Raw genomic sequence first — 20,289 nt, 5'->3', positions numbered from 1 at the left:
GGTGGGTTCAATCCCTGGTGGGGGGACGCTGCTGTACCCTTGAGCAAGGTACTTTACCTAGATTGCTCCAGTAAAAAACCCAACTGTATAAATGGGTAATTGTATGTAAATAATAATGTGATATCTTGTAACAATTGTAAGTCACCCTGGTTAAAGGTGTCTGCTAAGAAATAAATAATAATAATAATTTAGGAGTGTCATAGCAAAGGGGGTGAATACTTACTTATCTAATGAAGACTTTTCAGGTTTTTATTTTTAATTGATTTGTTTTTCCACCCCCTCCCCCCCCAATTTTTTCACACACTGAAAGTGTTGAGGAGGTTGTGTAAATCAAAGGAAAAAAATCCCATTTAAATGCATCAAGATTTCAGGTTGTAGCACAACAAACTGAAAACGTCCAAGGGGGGGTGAATACTTCCTATAGGCACTGTATGTATAACTATACAAGTTAAAATGAGATATCACAGTACACTTGTTGTCTTTCAGATTTGCTCATTTGTCTGCATTGTAAGGGTGCTGAAAATTAATCTTATCCCTCAAAATAACAGATTACCAGAAGATAGCAGTGGATGAGCTGAAGACCGGGATTTGTTTACCTGGTTGTTGTTTCTAGCCTCAGAGTCTGGTTTTCCGGATGTTTTCTCCCGATTTAGTTTTTTGTAACTTTCTTGCAGCAGGAAACAGACCAGCCACTTGTAGGCTGCCAATGGAACTGGAGGATAAACAACAAATAAAGAAGGATGAGCCGAGTCAATGTTTTTAATAAAAAAAATTGTAAATATGAAAAACCAAAAATGGCCTGCTGCCCAGAAACAACTGGATACAAACTTATAATTTTATTTTTTTTTAAAAAATTTTAAGACAAAATTATAAACAAAAGGGAAATAAGCTGCTTTGTGTCTACAATTGTATCAACAGTTGTCTGGCTATTTGGAAAGTCTATCAACTGGACCCAATCACAACAACACCGTTCTTTGGCATAAGTAGTGCAATTTTCTGCATATATATATATTTTTTAAGAGTTATATAGTGTAAATATGAACATCCCATTTTAACTGTGACTATATCAAACATCTGTTGTATTGTACTCTGGGCCAAATTCTCATATATTCTCCAAAAAATGCATTAGCCATCAGGACTTTAACCTATTGGGGGAAAAGGACACATCTGTGTGCCTTTTTTGTTGTATTTTTTTATAGCAATGATCCCAATGATGTAAAAACATAGATACACAAATATACTTCTCTCAGCTCTCACTAGATGGCAGCATAATACATCACAAATCACTGTGTCATCTTGAGACTTATCACAAGGTGAGTTTCGCTAGGCAGTAAGTAGAGTAAATACCTGGTAATATTTAAAATCAATAAGGATCAGAGGAGCATTTCTTAAGTGACATTTTCAGAGAAAAGTGATATGAATGTCGAACAGTGTACTATATGTTTACATAATTAGAAATAGGTCAATGTTACTCGTGTGTGAACCTGGTTGGGTATTAATTCAGATACATTGCTGGTACAAATACTGTGAACCTAGCTTGAATACTTAAATATCCAAGTATTTCATAAGACAAAGCCCTGTAACCTTAAAAAAAGGTAATAGTCATTCATGTGTCAACTAGTCTACATTCCGGCTAGCGTACCTTGAAAAGTTTAATAGATATCTAACAATAATTCTTAACAGACGGATTTTCAGATAGATTTGCTGCCAATAACCTCTTCAGCACACTGGGCTAAATCGATACAAATAGCAAGGAATCTCAGTGTGAAGAACATTAGTTTTATACCATTACAACTGTCTATTTCCTCTCAGAAAAAAAAACTGTTGCATCCTTTACAATGCTTTCAATTGAGGCCTAAAGCCTATTTTCAGACAACTTCAGCTTACATTTTCCATTGTTTCCAGTCCCTTATTCTACCTAGATCACAAAAAACTGTATCCCACAGTAGTTTTTCACCCTTAACTGTTTTAACTAGAAACATGCCATCTTTTGCATGGTAACTTGAACAAGATGAATTCCCTGTGGACATTAGAGCATTACACAGATTTTGTAGTAGTACGTTTTTGTAACGTTACCTAAGTGGTGCTATCTCATTCCTGGCTGTTTAGATTTTCAACAAATACTTCTTCACACAACCCAGCTGCGAGATATCAAAACTGGGGGCATGAACCAATGTTCTCCATATGCTGTAACTATAGAATCTTGTTAGCCTACACTGACAGTAATATGTGGAATTACTTCTTGTCACAAATGTCCATGCAAAGTTTCATCAAATGGCGAGTGGTTCTGCAGATATAATGTTGATTTGTCAAAGAATAATTATTATTTGTTTATTTAGCAGACGCCTTTATCCAAGGCGACTTACAGAGACTAGGGTGTGTGAACTATGCATCAGCTGCAGAGTCACTTACAATTACGTCTCACCCGAAAGACGGAGCTCAAGGAGGTTAAGTGACTTGCTCAGTGTCACACAATGAGTCAGTGGCTGAGGTGGGATTCGAACCAGGGACCTTCTGATTACAAGCCCTTTTCTTTAATCAATGGACCACACAGCCTCCTGCATGAACACATGCTTAAGTTATCATTAGCATGAACACATGCTTAAGTGACCATACTGCATATTCAAGACACATTACCAGCTTGTACAAAAGCAAGTACATAGGGATACTTTGTAGATACATTTTAAATAGTAGGGGGTCTAGATGTAAATGTCCCTTGTCCCCTCAAGTACTCTGCAACAGCGACATTTCCATTTATTAGCACACATTTGCCAAAGTTGCTGCAGGGGCAAAAACAGTTGCACACCCCTAGTGGTCATCTTAAACCACCTCACTTCAGAAATGCAACTTGAAAAGAGACATTAAGTCTGGTTAAAATTAAATCATAGAAGCACAGCATTATAAAAATGATAAAAAGCACACATCATGGGATATTAAACGTAGAATCCACTGAAGTTATTTGCCTCCCTACCATTTGTGAGTGTCAGAGCCAATGTGATACTCCCTGTGTAATCCCCAGCAAAGATCACCAACTTTACAGTCAGGACCCAAATCTGCTCCCCCTTGACTGAGTGACTCTCCCTGCACACCACACAACCGTGCCGTTACCAACTGAGCCACTTGGGAACCCTACTTTCTTACTGTTTGATCTTGGGAATAAACATAGCATTGAGGATAGATGCTTCAATCTAAAGACATCTGAAATACAGATGTTCTAGTAACAGAATGAAAAAAGCCATTATTTATATTTCAGCAATCAGTACTTCTCAGAGTAGGACATACAATGCAAGCGTTATGCTTTATTTTACAAGGTGTGTATGTATTAGCCCATAACTGGACAAGAGCTATGCAAGGTTTTCAGTTGGCAATAAATATAGGAGCTGTGATGTACAGTATGTTTGTGTAAATCTTTACTTTAATGTTTTGACATTTTTACTCAACAAGTTGTTATGAAAAATAACACTTCTTTAGTGAACATTGTATATTTTAACAGCAGCTACAGTTGAATACCTAGTTTACACAAATATTTGACATGGGTGTCACATGTGAGATGTTGGGCTTCTATCAGGCAAGCTTTTTAAATTGGGTGGGTGAATAAACAGCGTTTGTTTTGTACAAAAAAATCTGTAAGTATAATTCATTATTGTTAATTATTAAGCTGGCACATTTATATTTATTACTGGACAGCTGATCTTGACTATGTACTATTATGTACACATTGTGTTGGTCTACGTTTACTTTTATTAAGCTGATCCATTTTCACCCCTTTAAAACAGACTTGCTGTTTACAATCCTGGGAAACAATTGCTGGTATAACAGACAGACTAAACAAACAGGTCTATCTATCATCGCTAAGCAACAACAGTGACTCACCATCTGGGGTATGATGTCATTATGCACAACAGATGTTTCCCATCTGCGGAGGAGCTACAGCCAAGGTTTACATTTCTCTGTACAAATCTTTGTTTACTTAAATACATTATAAAAGGTTCCTGTCCAGCTTTCTTGTTTGTTTTTTTGTTTTAAGGTAATGGGGCGGGTGATGGACACAAGTTTTTGTACCACACTATCTTATGACTCGTCTGACTGGTTCATGTTATTTTGAGCGTACATCATTCTGACTCAAAATAAATAGATTGAACTGATTATTTCAATATTTTTTTCTGAAAATTGAAAATGCTGTAATAAAAATTCCAGTAAAGACACTGGACATTTTGGGCTATTTTTTGCTCATTAACCAATAGCGATGAAAACACCATGCATTTTATATATACGATGGGTACTGTTGCACAAGGTTGTGAAACCAGTTAGTTAGCTGTGAATCTGGTCACAGAAAAAAGTATCCGGCCCTGCACAAACCACATTTATGGACCTAACAGTAAGGGGGAGAAAAATAACCAAAACACATTCCAAAAAATCCTAACCCCATAGTAATGCGTTTGTAATATACTGGTATATTTAGTTTTTTCATCGTAATTGCTTTCTGGGCAGAAAGATGTCCCTAAATAGTAGATGTCCTTTACTTTGTGTATAATATTATTAATAGTACCAGTATATCATGCCACACTGGCCAGACTAGATTGTGAGGCTGTCTCTAGAGCACATGTTTACAATTGCATTTGTCTACATAAGAACATAAGAAAGTTTATAAACGAGAGGCCATTCAGCCCATCTTGCTCGTTTGGTTGTTAGTAGCTTATTGATCCCAGAATCTCATCATGCAGCTTGAAGGATCCCAGGGTGTCAGCTTCAGCAACATTTAGGTAAGTAACAAAATGTGTACTGTATATAATACATCTGAGGTTGTGTGGGGAATTCTATGAATTGTACCATGAATAGTGCTAAATATTATTTTTAAAAAGAATTGTGTTTTTTATGGAATTAAAAACATGAAAGTTGTGTAACAAACAATAAGACAATGACCTTAATGAATCATGTACATACAGTACAAGTCGGATGGTCATGTAGGCAATTAAAAAACCTTGGACCAAATATTTTATCCACTGAAACTCTCTCTCTCTCTCTCTCTCTCTCTCTCTCTCTCTCTCTCTCTCTCTCTCTCTCTCTCTCTCTCTCTCTCATCATTAACAAATGCTTACATCAATTTGAAGGTACAGGTGATCCTTATAAAAGATTGTTAACCTAATTAAAGTCTTAACAGTACACCTTTGGGGGGAAACGTGTAAGTTATATGAGGCGGCAGCCCCACAGACACAAATATTTGAAATAATTAACAAACACATCGGAATATAAATTATTTAATAAAGACAGTTTTTTTTTTTTTTTTAATTTGGAACTTGTCCAATACAATTAATGTAACATCTGATGGGTAAACATAATCCCCCTTCTGCACTTGGAGTTGTGATTTGAACCTTTTCGGTCCTAATTTTATGTATTTATAATTATCTTGGGCAAGCAACTCATGTTTTTGATTTCTATAAAGCATGTGGTACCAATCACATAAATATACCACAGCAGGAAGGGTAGGTATGCAATAAATGTTGTTGTTTTCATTTTAGATAATTTAAATGACCACCAAGTACTCAACTGAGTAAAAGGGTAGTCATTACCAAACAGATACAAACTCTGAATCAATTCATGATCATACAGGTAATGATATTTAAAAAAAAAATTATATTAGATATATAGATAAGCCCTGTTTTGACCCGCCTGTCAGTCATGGCATTGACACAAAGAGGTTGAGTGAGAGTGTGTTGCTCAGACCTCTGATTGGCTGAGGGGCGGGTCTTGGGGGGTACGGTCGACCTCATAACAATTATGCTCTCCTATTTCTGGGGTTGCCCCTAGCAGGATACCATCCAGTGGAAGCTCTGGCTTAAACACAGAGAACTTGAAGAAACACAGAGAGAAAGTCTACGGACAAAGAAACATAAAGAAACTACCGGTGCCTCACACAGCAGCAGGTGACAGTTGAGCATAATAAAAGGCAATAGAGACGGCTGAAGAAGACAGCCATTCGATTTGATTTTGTTCACATAACCATACTGATAAAGTCCCTGGGACGTTATTTATTTTAGCTCAGGGGGGTCTGGGCAACCCGATGAAAGTATACTGAGGGAACAGAACAGTGTCCTTGTACATCGTGCCTCGCAGGATAGCGGAGGCTGTGAGGCCCTGCTTAAAGCAGCTCTTTTCTTTGTAGTTTTATTTAAAGTGTTTTCCTTTTTTTATTTCTCCTTTTGATTATGAACTATTATTTATACATGTACAGTACCTCAGGGTGATACTATTGTTGGTAGCAACCTTGAGAGTTTCAAATAAAAGACCACCTTGTAAATAAAAATAAAAAAACCTGTGCGCCTGTGTGGCGTCTCAAAGACATTTGTGACTCCAATATAATCAGTGAACCACCCACACACCCTCCCACAGAGACCAATTCAAATAGATTGTTTGACATGATGATGAAGTGGTGAAAGCTGCATGGCATGGGCTTGCATGGCACAGACTGAAGTATGTTTCTTGGAATGAGCTCAATCAGTTGTTACTTTTTCTGAGCCACAAATGTGCGAGATCAGATTTCAGCACTAAATTATTGACTTATTTAAAGTCAGTCGTATATGGTGCACCATCTGTTGTAATCCCAGTTAGTTTCTTCTATGGTAATTCTGCACTTTCCATGGCTTCTTGAAGTTAAAAAAAAATGCTTTCCTGTGGTTGTGGTGTTCATGCTTTTTCTTTTTTTTTTTTTATAAATGTAGTCGTTGCCAATTATTTTTATTAATTTGAAATAGCCAATTATTTTATTATGCTCAGCTCACCGCTAGCACCCCTGCGCTGACTCAGGAGGGCGAAGACGAACACACACTGTCCTCCGAAGTGTGTGCCGTCAGCCGACCGTTTTTTTTCACACTGCGGACTCACCACCCGAGAGCTACAGCGTCGGAGGACAACGCAGCTCCTGGGCAGTTTACAGGCAAGCCCGCAAGCGCCCGGCCAGACTACAGGGGTCACTGGTGCGCTGTGAGCCGGGACACCATGGCCGACCTCCCCCCGGGCGACGCTCGGCCAATTGAGCGCCGCCCCCTGGGAGCTCCCGTCCTCGGTCTTTTACTGGATGCGCTACTCGGGAGCTCGTGTTGTTCATGCTTAAACGTAAAAGCTCTTCAATAACATAAAAGTTAATATTACCTGCCACTTTGGTAATGCGCTTAGCAACCGTGTTACGAGACAGACTGACGTTAGAAAAATTCTCTTTTTTCAGGGCATACTACATCAGCTGTTTTAAGCATGCACCTTTTAACAAATTCACAATCTGAAAAAGGTTTGGCAGCACATGCAATCTCTTTGCTAACAATAAAACTGGCCTCGACAGCAGTTTCATTTTTTCTTCTATTTTCAGAAAAACCTTTTGTTGAGACCATAGCTTTTTTCATCTTTGTGACTTTCCAGTAAATTCAGACTACATTGCTTTGTGCAGCGTGTCCTAGTGCCGTTGTATGTTAGAATCTTTCATAACTGCAACTGTTGCACGCAAATCAGACATTGCCTTGCTGCCATAAATAGTTCAAACAAGCCTCATGTGCGCCATTTGATTGGCTATTTGACTAACTCTGTGAGCTGTGATTGGCTTAATGGGAATGTCACTCATACAATGCAGACTGCACATATTGAATACATGTGTTATATTAAAGGGGTTGTCTTAAAGAAGAATTCCAAAATGATACAGTATATCAATGCAATTTTAGAAACTAATGGACAGGCCGTATGTTTGACACCGCTGCTCTAAATGGATAGTGAAGTGGACTGCTGTTGAGACCACCAAACTCATTTGATTTGAACCCTAAAACAGATTTTAACTCAAGCTAATGCATTAGCTTTTGAGTATTAATGCCAAACATTTTGAAAGAAACCATTTGCCACATATAAAATGTGTTTGCTGATGGTGCATGAGCTGCATTTGCTGATGGTGCATGAGCAAATTCCTCAAAGGGTGATAGGATAACATACCTTGGTGTTTTGCATTCACCCAGCTGAGAAGGTAGTTGCTGGTTTGCTGCAGAAGTACATTATTATCTCCTTCATATGTACAGTTAGGGTCACTGTCATTTCAAATGTCACCAAGCCGATTCACTGAAAAATATAAAAACAAAAATTAAATCAATGAATATAAAATTAAATACATAAACAAAAGGCAGCAGGCCACTTTTAGCTTGAAATGAAGTTTCTGGACTAATATATAGCAGACGTGGTTTTAATAGATCTGCTATTCCCCAAGTAATAAACCATACATTAGCTGTCTAGCCATACCACAGTCTGGTGGAAAAAAATAAATAAAAACAATACTAATTGTTGAGCAGTCCGGGCTGAATCATTTGGCTGGGTTTTGTGGTTGACAATTATGGCATTTTTTCCTAGTTCACAGCAAACTTTTTATTGATTACAGGTTTTCTAAGTGAGCTGTCGGATGAAAGTGATAGAATGCCGGTTATCCAATCATGATGTGGGTATTCTAAATGCTTAATATCTGTGCCATGCTATAAGCAATGTCTGTCTTGTCTCTGGGTGCAACATAAATCCTATGGTCCCCAAAAATGCAGATCAAATGGCAGCAGTTTAATGGTAAAGGAGAATCTATTCAGATGTCAGTGTTTATAATTCTATACCTTTTCAAGTGAAAAATTGCAGTATATCTGATCAATGTTTCAATCTCAAAAAAAGGTATTACAAACACATACCAGGATAAAGGATAAAGTTAGTGACCGAGTCAATTGCTAATCTACTTACTGGCCAAGTAACCATGTCCTCCGCAGGCTTCCCTGCACTCTTGAATACCCCGCTGAGCTGTCCACGAACCCAACGGTTTGCTGGCACAAGATATGGCGTGGATCTCTCAGCCAAGTTCTGACTGCATCATAATAGAAGCAAAGAGTTATAAGAATAGAAAATGATGGGGGCTCCCGAGTGGTGCATCTGGAGGATGCGCCCTATAGCTTGGAGATCGGCGGTTCGATCCAAGCTATGCCACTGCCGACTGTGGACGGAAGTTCCCAGTGGGCGGCACACAATTGGCCAAGCGTAGCCCAGGCAGGGTAGGGGTTAGGTTAGTTGGGGAGTCCTTGGCTCACCGCACACCAGCGAGTCCCGTAGTTAGCCAGGTGCCGGTAGGCCGGTCTGTACACGGAGGACGCGAGTGCTCGTCTTCGACTCTCCCAAGGGTTGCAGCGGTGAGCCAAAATTGGGAGAAAAATGGAAAATGAATAAAAATAGAGGCATAGAAAATGTTAGGCTAACCCTTTGTGTTCCATTTATTGAGCGCAGTTTATTTTAGATGCACCGTTTAAAAGTAATTTTATTTACAGCAAACAGGTTTAAAAGTTATTGCATATCAACAGGACACTCAGTACTGCATCTCCAGCCCCACCCCTTGTTCGCTGTATTTTTCACATACAGTGCCTTGCGAAAGTATTCGGCCCCCTTGAACTTTGCGACCTTTTGCCACATTTCAGGCTTCAAACATAAAGATATGAAACTGTAATTTTTTGTGAAGAATCAACAACAAGTGGGACACAATCATGAAGTGGAACGAAATTCATTGGATATTTCAAACTTTTTTAACAAATAAAAAACTGAAAAATTGGGCGTGCAAAATTATTCAGCCCCCTTAAGTTAATACTTTGTAGCGCCACCTTTTGCTGCGATTACAGCTGTAAGTCGCTTGGGGTATGTCTCTATCAGTTTTGCACATCAAGAGACTGAAATTTTTGCCCATTCCTCCTTGCAAAACAGCTCGAGCTCAGTGAGGTTGGATGGAGAGCATTTGTGAACAGCAGTTTTCAGTTCTTTCCACAGATTCTCGATTGGATTCAGGTCTGGACTTTGACTTGGCCATTCTAACACCTGGATATGTTTATTTGTGAACCATTCCATTGTAGATTTTGCTTTATGTTTTGGATCATTGTCTTGTTGGAAGACAAATCTCCGTCCCAGTCTCAGGTCTTTTGCAGACTCCATCAGGTTTTCTTCCAGAATGGTCCTGTATTTGGCTCCATCCATCTTCCCATCAATTTTAACCATCTTCCCTGTCCCTGCTGAAGAAAAGCAGGCCCAAACCATGATGCTGCCACCACCATGTTTGACAGTGGGGATGGTGTGTTCAGGGTGATGAGCTGTGTTGCTTTTACGCCAAACATAACGTTTTGCATTGTTGCCAAAAAGTTCGATTTTGGTTTCATCTGACCAGAGCACCTTCTTCCACATGTTTGGTGTGTCTCCCAGGTGGCTTGTGGCAAACTGTAAACGACACTTTTTATGGATATCTTTAAGAAATGGCTTTCTTCTTGCCACTCTTCCATAAAGGCCAGATTTGTGCAGTATACGACTGATTGTTGTCCTATGGACAGAGTCTCCCACCTCAGCTGTAGATCTCTGCAGTTCATCCAGAGTGATCATGGGCCTCTTGGCTGCATCTCTGATCAGTCTTCTCCTTGTATGAGCTGAAAGTTTAGAGGGACGGCCAGGTCTTGGTAGATTTGCAGTGGTCTGATACTCCTTCCATTTCAATATTATCGCTTGCACAGTGCTCCTTGGGATGTATAAAGCTTGGGAAATCTTTTTGTATCCAAATCCGGCTTTAAACTTCTCCACAACAGTATCTCGGACCTGCCTGGTGTGTTCCTTGTTCTTCATGATGCTCTCTGCGCTTTAAACGGACCTCTGAGACTATCACAGTGCAGGTGCATTTATACGGAGACTTGATTACACACAGGTGGATTCTATTTATCATCATTAGTCATTTAGGTCAACATTGGATCATTCAGAGATCCTCACTGAACTTCTGGAGAGAGTTTGCTGCACTGAAAGTAAAGGGGCTGAATAATTTTGCACGCCCAATTTTTCAGTTTTTTATTTGTTAAAAAAGTTTGAAATATCCAATAAATTTCGTTCCACTTCATGATTGTGTCCCACTTGTTGTTGATTCTTCACAAAAAATTACAGTTTCATATCTTTATGTTTGAAGCCTGAAATGTGGCAAAAGGTCGCAAAGTTCAAGGGGGCCGAATACTTTCGCAAGGCACTGTACCTCTTCATAGTCGTGCATACTGATAAATCATCTCCTGATCACTCGTTTTATCACCAAACTCCTGAATAATGCGATCCAAGTCATTATTTTATTACTATAACATCTCAAAAAGCTCTGCAGCTATTCTTTTTGTTTATGGCCGTGTTATTTCTGTGGTGCCGGGGCTATGTGTATTGCTGAGATCCACCTCTTTTTTTAAAAACTTTGGCTTCTTTCAGCTCCTATCGGTCTCACTCGGCCATTGAATGGTTTTCGCAGCTTTTTCCGCAGAAAAAACGACTAGAGACCTGTGTTTTACTGGTCCGACATAGGACCGCAAAGTGTTAAATCATACATATTCAAATTGCTAAGTCAAAAGTAGGTTGCATGTATACATCCCCAGTCAAAATTCAAAAAACACTAAAAGCTGCTACACAATACTTGTTACTATATCTCCTTATTGCCAGTTCCAGTGAACCAAATGTAAAACAGACAAATGGTGAGCTGTCTGCAACATAAAACTGATACAAGACATTCTGTTGATTTTCAGCATTGCACATAAACACTTTGAAATTAAACAGGTGTCCTTTTACAATTCAAAATACTATAACTGTACAGTTACTTTACCTGTCTTGTCCTTCATCATTAGGCCGATTTGAAACTCAACAAAGAGAGTTTTTGAAAAATGGTCCAAGGCTAACACTGCAGCCAAATAGGGAACAAGACGCCATTGCTAAAACAGAATGGAAATAAGTTAAATAAAGAACAAGAGCAATGGTCTATGTACGGATGTCATTGGACTAATGAATTTATCAGAATGAAGTAAGTAAAGCAAAAAAAGAATTATGCTTTAGTGAAAAACCTTGGAGTATCAGTTCAAATAAGACAAGTTGTGTGGCAGTAAGAATAAAATCCAATTAGTTAATTAAGACTTAAAATAAACAATTTTTTAAAAACATTATTAAAGTTCCTGACTAATACAGAACTAAATGGACTTACAACCTAGAACCTAACAACCAAGCTATTTCCCATCAGTGCCTGCATTTGATATTCCAGTACTGGTATCTCTTCGTTTTCCTTAGGTCCAAACTGCCGTCGTGTTGCTGAATAGCGAATCTCTATTGTCATGGCAAGTTTGAGGTTTATGACTCCCATTCTAGTAATAGGTACTCTGCCACCTAACAAATCACCAAGTGAGGCACCAAATCTCTTATTGGGGTCCTTCATTTAAAAAAAAAAGAGAAAGACATTTTATATTTATATTTCGTATAGCAGTATAGAACGAAATGCTAGACTGTGAAAAGGGTATAAAGTACAGTTACAGTAGTCAAACAGCATTCTGCAGCTATACATTTTGACCTATATAAAATGCTGCGGTGAAATTCTAAATGCCTACTGGATTTTATTTTTCTAGTTCCAAAAAATGTAAGACTATGATCTTTCAACTCTGTTGGCTCCTCCTGCTCCATAGTGTATTTGGTCAGTGTGACAAGGACAGAAGGAATCTGAGCTGCAAGTCTACCTCTCGACCTGGAAGGGAGCTGGGTAAGGTTGGTGGTACGCCTTCTTCGAGATGGGTCAACTCAATGGTGGGATGAAACCAGAAGTCGTCCATCTTGGGTAAAGAGCGGAGCTGTATGACTGAGGAACAACTCCATTGCTCAGCTGTGGTACGGGCGGTGATTGGACAGATTACAGGGAGGAGATTTGCAGTACAATGAGGACGCAGTTACATGAGTACGGCCCCTTATGCTGATGTTAATGCAGCCGGACCGCTGTGTGTTTTGTTTTTGTTTTGACAGACGGAGACAACGGGAGCTGAAGCTACACAGCCAGCACAGCACCCAGAGCACCGGCACTGCCACAGCACTGTAAGCACCCTGCACACCACCACTGGAGCACACTTTCACAGCACTATAAGCACCCTGCACCCCACCACTGGAGCACACTTTCACAGCACTATAAGCACCCTGCACCCCACCACTGGAGCACACTTTCACAGCACTATAAGCACCCTGCACCCCACCACTGGAGCACACTTTCACAGCACTGTAAGCACCCTGCACCCCACCACTGGAGCACACTTTCACAGCACTGTAAGCACCCTGCACCCCACCACTGGAGCACACTTTCACAGCACTGTAAGCACCCTGCACCCCACCACTGGAGCACACTTTCCTGCAGGCTGGATTACCATTGTGTATTATTTTATTATTACTTTGGGACTGTAACCTGCTGTGTTAACCCCCATACCATTGATGGTACTTTGCCTTAATAAAACATAGATGTTTTTGTGCAATTTACCTCTGTTTGGACATTCACTTTGTAGTCGGTAAAATCCCGCTCATATATGAAATGACTGATGACTCCACTCGAATAGCAGTTTCAAGAAGCTTTAATACAATGCGCGCAAGGGAAGAACAGCAGCGGTTACAGGAACACACTCTCTCTCAATGATTGACAAGGTAGCACAATATTTATACTTGTTTAGCATAGCAACAAATAGGCAAATTAACACGTCATGATTACAGAACTTTCTAGAACTCAACTCAAACTAGACAAAACAGTGTCCTAACTATCTTTTGAGAAATGCATCTCAAGCAGTTCTCACCAAAATGTGCCAAATGTGCTGTGCTCAGAACACAACATGATAACGCACAGCACTCACAACACCACACAATCGTTTTGAACCCTTTAGATATCACATCACATATTCCCTGCTTCTTCAACTTCTTCCCACAACCACTCACATCCTGACTACAGATAAAACCTGAATAAAACCCATTATCAGATCAATAGAAGTCTTTTAGAATTATATTTTCACACAAAAATTCCCAGCCACAAAAAAAGACTTAACTTATATTAACTGACTTCAATCTAATGCAACAACTAAAGTTCCATTACCTTGAAAGGTGTGACATAATGTCCTTCAGGTGTGACATCTCCCGTTTTGTTCAGCAGGTTTTCTAGAGGTATTTGAACATTATGAAACACAGTAAACCTGTGAATGAAAACAAAAGAAAACGCTTGAAGGAACAATACAAATATCTCTACAGTTTGCCTTCTGAACATCATATTCCTAATTTGCATTGCTAGCGAGCCATCAGCCAACTCAAAACCGAAATATCTCTATACTTCACTGCACACAGACCTTCTAGCCAGTCCGGAAGTAATTTAATCTTTAGATGCTCTGCGTGTAAATGCTGACTCACAACACCTCGAAAAGTATTAAGTAAGGTGTCATGACGAATTTTGCATTATTTTGAGATGTGTTTAGATTTTTTAAAATTACATCTCATTTATATACCGAAAGTTCACATTTTTAAAATACATTAATAATAGCGTGAGTAATGAACCGCTGACACATGCGCTTATCTCAAAATAATGCAAAACGGATGGCCAGTAGTGCTTATGCAGCATGCAAATAGCATTTGGTACGTAAACGTCAATCAATGGAATAAAATGGTTAAATATTACTTTAGTGTGTGGTTGCCTATGAGACTTACCATGATTAGTATGTATAGGGTTTGTTGTATATTAATATAAAATAAACCTGATTATATGTTTGTATTTTTAGCAGTATCAGCAATAAAAAAAACTATGTCTCTGCAAGCGTATGTGAATTTCAGTTTTTTAATTCCACGATATCGCGATATGGAATTTATTATCAATATTGCACGATTACTATTACCAAAACTATTACTCTAATCTAGGGTCACTGTAGTTGAAACTGCAGTATGTACCCTTGAGCAAGGTACTTTACCTAGATTGCTCCAGTAACAACCCAACTGTATAAATGGGTAATTGTATGTATAAATAATGTGTAAAAAATAATGTAATTGTATGTAAGAAAAATAATGTAATATCTTGTAACAATTGTAAGTCGCCCTGGATAAGGGCATCTGCTAAGAAATAAATAAATAAATAAATAAATAAATAAATAAATAAATAAATAAATAAATATCCTTCAAAACCACAAAACTGAGAAATGACAACAGAGGCCTTGTTTGTCTTAAACTCTGAATCATAACATCATGTGCCTTCAGTTGTTAACTGCTGGCCGTTTATGTTTAGTGGAGGCAAGCCTGTCAGAAACGCAGCCTGGCTGCACAGAGTTCTGCTAGACAGAACCACGCTGAGCAAAGACAGTGTGCAAACAAGAGCCAGACATCAAATGATCTGCAGAACTCTGGAATAATACAGGAGACACGGAAGCCTTGAACACTTTCTAACTGACATGGAACATTTCACATTATCTCTTCCCTGAGAAAGGAAAAGAGTGGAGTATAGTCATGTTACGCAACATAATTTGTATAAACTTCTAAATAAATGTGTGATAGTCTGTTAAACATTTTGAACCAGAATAATTCTGTAGCTAAAAGGCAATATGCTTTAACGCCTTTGTTAAGACCTTTTGACATAAAAAACCACACACTGACACTGCACTACCCTCTGTTGTCATGGTTTAATTACAGAATTTGTATTTTTCTCTTTTGTGAAAATATGTTAACAAGAAACCCCTTAAAGCCAGTACTTCCATGAGTGCACAATTGGAAATTGATTACAGCAATGATTTTAATCTTTTTTGACGAGAGTGACACCTTTCAAAATTCAATAGAGGAGCACCTATTAGGGTTTTAGTTAGAATTACTCACTATGCCACAGCAGCACAAAGGAATAAATAAGTCAACCAGATAGTGATGTTCATACAGATATGCATCAGTGCTTTATGACACCTCATCATGACCTCTCTGGATTTGTACACTTTAGGATATATATATATACCCAAGCATTCTGTTTGCCTTTCTGATTGCTTCCACACACATGGTTGCTGACAGTGGGGATTCTGTTACAACACTGAGATCTTTCTCTTGGTGTGCCTGTTACAATTCTCTCCCCCCCCCCCCCCCCCCCCCATCCTCGTTTGGTATTTGGATCCTACATTTGTGTGACTGGCATGTAACTCTTTACATTTGTTGACACCGTATTTAATTTGCCACATTTCTGCCCCGTTCTGTATGTGGTCTAGATCTTTTTGGATTTCCTGGGTGGCTGTAAATGTGTCAGCCACTCCCCCAAGTTTTTTGTTGTCTGCAAATTTGACAGATTTACCAATTATAAGTGGATAATGTAGATAAGAAACATGAGTGGTCCAAGGACGGAGCCCTGCGGCACCCCTAGAGGTTTCCCCTCTTACTCCCTGCTTCCTGTGTTTGAACCAGTTGTGTGACCTTCTATTCCCACGGTCAGCTTGAAGATTTGCCTTTCATGAGGCTTTTTGGAAGTTCAAGTATACATTGTCGTAGGCTCTTTTTGTGTCCATCGTTGCAATAACTTCTTCGAATGGTTTAGTTCCATTGTACACTAACACATCACACAGCAAAATCTGATAGCTTAACAGGGACTTCTTTCTCATTACTTCTGAATATCCAGTATCAATGTATTTTGTAGCAACATGACCTACTCCCATTAAGGCAGTAGTTGTGAACCCATTTGCATGTACAGTAGAACACCCGAGTTATGAACACCAAACTTACGAACTGACCAGTCTACTGAAAACAGGAAGAATGCAATCACTTAACCATGAGTGCAATGCAACCACATAGGCGCTCCTATAAGCGGCATGCTGGTCACGGAGAAAGCAAAATTACTGTACCATCAAATGTATCTAGAAAGGTGAGGCAGATTTCAAAGCAAGTACAGGAATTTTTATAGGAACATTTTAGTTTTAAACAAAGCACCGTTTTTTTTCAAGCCAAGGAGGCAAGCTGCACGAATGCATTTTGTTTAAAACAAGCACAACGTTAAACCAGGTTTTCATGGACGTTTAAATCTGTGTTTTTGCTACAGTTACAATTTCAATGGTAACTTAAATGTAGCTTTTTCCCCCCCATTTATAGTACCGTTTTAGAGACTCTAGAACCCTAACAATATGAGTATTGTATTACTGTTCTGTATCCTTGTATTATTTGCCAGATTGAGGATGTCGATAGCAAGTGTCCACATTTAATAAAACCATTGACATTTCAGTTTTCAGAGTGACGAACATTTCAGACTTACGAACAACGTCCATTCTCAAGATGTTCGTAACTCTGAGGTTCTGCTGTACTTGAATGTTCAGGGAATATTTGGAAATGATGCTTTAATATTTATTTTATATTTAAAATAGTTACATCTTTATTACATTATTGTTTTTGTAATGGTCAGCCATTTTTAAGCATAGCAATACTAATTCACTGTTTCATATTTTTATAGGGAGGTTTTTTTTTATTCTAGGCGTGGAATGCCATCTAGTGGAAATATTGTGTACTTCATTTGATATAATTCCATCAATGTTGGCATACAGTTAGTCAGAAAATGAAATAAAATAGTGCTTGAGGGAGGAGATATTCTAAACATGTAGCACCAGAATCAAAATGATGTGTTCTAGTGCAGCTACTAATGATGGTACATGCAAATTAAGAGGATAGTATTAAAAAATAGAAGGCAAAAGAGACCGGAGTACACTGAAGTGTGCTGCAGACAGAACCACAGCAGAAAGCATGCGAGAGAACTCAAAAGTAAACTGGAAGTGTTGTTTAAACAACAGATGGTTGTGAAATGTCTGCTTGATTTATGCGTGAGCAGCCTTTCCTCTGTGATTGTTAAGATGGCACAAGCTTAGTTATGCAATTATTTGCATGAATAAGCAAAGGAAAGTTCAATCATTTTCATCTACTGTATTCTATCACTGTGAATACAGATGCATATGAAATTACCGTTGGTGGGTGCAAACTAAATCTGTAAAGTTACGTTACTTCTGAGACTTCAGATGTTTCTTCTTCAGGTGTAAGTGGGTATTTAAAGAAACAGATTGTACAAACACGAGGTAATTTCTAAAAACAGACTAAATAAATCTAAAGGTTTTTCAGAAATCTATACTTTTGTGCACTGATCATAATCTGTACCATAATTTAATACTGATGAATAAAATGTTGGGCGAGGATCAAAAAGATAAAACAGACAGTGGTAAATGCTTTACAATTTCTTCATACAATTATGATATTGAAATCTAGTTTTTACAGCCGCATTTCAACATGATTGAGTGGTTTGTATTATAGGTAAATTCTGATTAATGACAGTCTACTGTATGTTATCTGTAATTCTTCATTAGGTATATTTTGGTGTTGCCCTGATGCTATCCATCGGCCTGCAGCATCTCCATTGCCACTCTAACTAGCACAGCACTACAAGGTTTTCTATTTGCATTATGATGTCCACATAATTCCTTGGAGAGACAAAATGAATCTATCATGCAACAAAAACCCTCTTTTTTTAAATCACATGACACCAGCTACCGGGATCAGCATTATATGATTGTTTCCCTCACTGTTATTAATACTACTTTACTGTATCTACTGTACTTGGGAGAAGGTGATTTCTTAGACTAGATATGACCTGAAGCTTGTATTCTTACCCATTATCCAGGACATTCTGCCCAAGTTTTTTGCCCATATCTCCAACCATCACCACTGGCATGGGAAGAAGTGACTTTGGATCTCTGACCTACAGACAACACAAAGACTGTTTCTCATGCAGACTCTGTGGGGGCTAATGGGTCATTCATATTCAAATGCTGACAGCTAAAATGATTATCTGGCAGACATACAGCTACTTCAAAGGGTAATTTACAATTCTATTGAAAAACATTCAGATATAGAGTACCAGCGCCCTCCGGTGGAAAATGTCAATTGTGTTGATGAACTGGTCCTGAAAACAATTTAGTATTGAGCCATGGATATAGAGTTGAAACTCATTAAAATCAAAAATACCTTTGTAAACTAAGTTTAAAAACTTTGTACATTTGGGAGGCCAAAAATACTATTGGATTCATCAACAAAAACAAATTTGCCTTTAATAAAACTATGATGTTATAAAGAAAATTGTTTACTTTTCAAGAATAAAATGCACTGACATATATTTAGTATGTGAAGATAGGGAATATCTTCCGAAAAATTTACTAACATTCTCAATAAATAACAATATATTTGTCAAAAGATATGTTCTTTTGAAAGATAATGTGTTTTTAATTAAAAGGTAACTATGTTTTTTGAAAGACTGGGCATGTCTAAAAAAATGTGCCTTTCTTTGCAGTTGACCAGTTATTTGAGAACTTGGTAATAGGAAGCCATGTCCTGTAAGGGCATGGACCTACCATGAGTGACACTGGGACAAACAATGTGCTTTTGATTAAATGTTAGTAATCCCTTGTGTGATTGCATGTGTTGGATTACCTGCCTTCTTCCCTACGGGTTAAAAACCGCTGTTCAGGTTTAAATCTCTTATAAAAAAATTGCTCTCTGTTAGGGAACTTAGACTTTTTCTAGAGAAGCTCTAAGAAAATACATTCAAACCTAAAGACTGTTTTACCTCAAGGATGCCGCTGGAAAGAGAATATTACTGTTTTTGCATAGCGTCCAATTAAAGTTTAATGTCGACACAATTTATCAATATGTTTGGGAGCAAATACAGATCCCCCTGGTCTCTAGCTCAAAGAGATATATCAAGCTAATTCCTTTGTCGTTGCAGAAGACTGGGCTCTGCTTAGCTCCACTTTTCAAGAACTTAGGTATGGAGAACTCGACCTCGGCAGGTAGTGTAGATGTAAGAACAAAAAAGGTCTTAAATCTAAGTTTATTTCTAGCAAGCATATGTAGCTGTGTCACCATAACATGACCTGTACTCATTGACATAGGGGCTGTGTCACCATATAAGCACCTGTACTCATTGACACAGAGGCTGTGTCACCATATAAGCACCTGTACTCATTGACACAGAGTCTATGTCTCCATATAAGCACCTGTACTAATTGACACATTTGCTGTGTCACTATTTAAATACCTAACTTTCCCAGCTGACACAGTTGCTGTTCAGTTAAAAATATTGAAACAGTGTAAAACAATGGGATATACAACATAGTAAAGGTGCTTTCTTCACTGTTAACAATTTTTAAAGCGCTGCTCTTATACTCATTACGGTACACTTGCATGCGCTGCGCAGTCAGTTTATCCCTCCCAGGAAAGAAAAAGAAAGCAAACTGGTAATAACTCTTACTTTATTTTACGTACATTTATAATGATGACAGAGTAAAATCAGAAATAACGGATGCTACAGATGTTATTTTCTGTGTGTGTGTGTGTGTGTGTGTGTGTGTGTGTGTGTGTGTGTTTAATTAAATCCCCGATCCACGGTTCTAACTTTCATGCGTTAACCTCAGAAGTTGAAGGGGC

General features: G+C 38.4%; 1 pseudogene; it reads right to left on the bottom strand.

Moving 5' to 3' along the window:
• Nucleotides 1–20,263, bottom strand: part of LOC117408706 (peroxisomal acyl-coenzyme A oxidase 3-like) — a 29,739-nt pseudogene extending 9,476 nt beyond the window's left edge.
• Between the last annotated feature and the right edge of the window lie 26 nt (nucleotides 20,264–20,289).

This window comes from Acipenser ruthenus, chromosome 2, assembly GCF_902713425.1.
Source record: "Acipenser ruthenus chromosome 2, fAciRut3.2 maternal haplotype, whole genome shotgun sequence".
Taxonomy (NCBI): domain Eukaryota; kingdom Metazoa; phylum Chordata; class Actinopteri; order Acipenseriformes; family Acipenseridae; genus Acipenser; species Acipenser ruthenus.
Note: the sequence above shows the minus strand (reverse complement) of the source record. Positions and strands in the feature narration are given on the sequence as shown.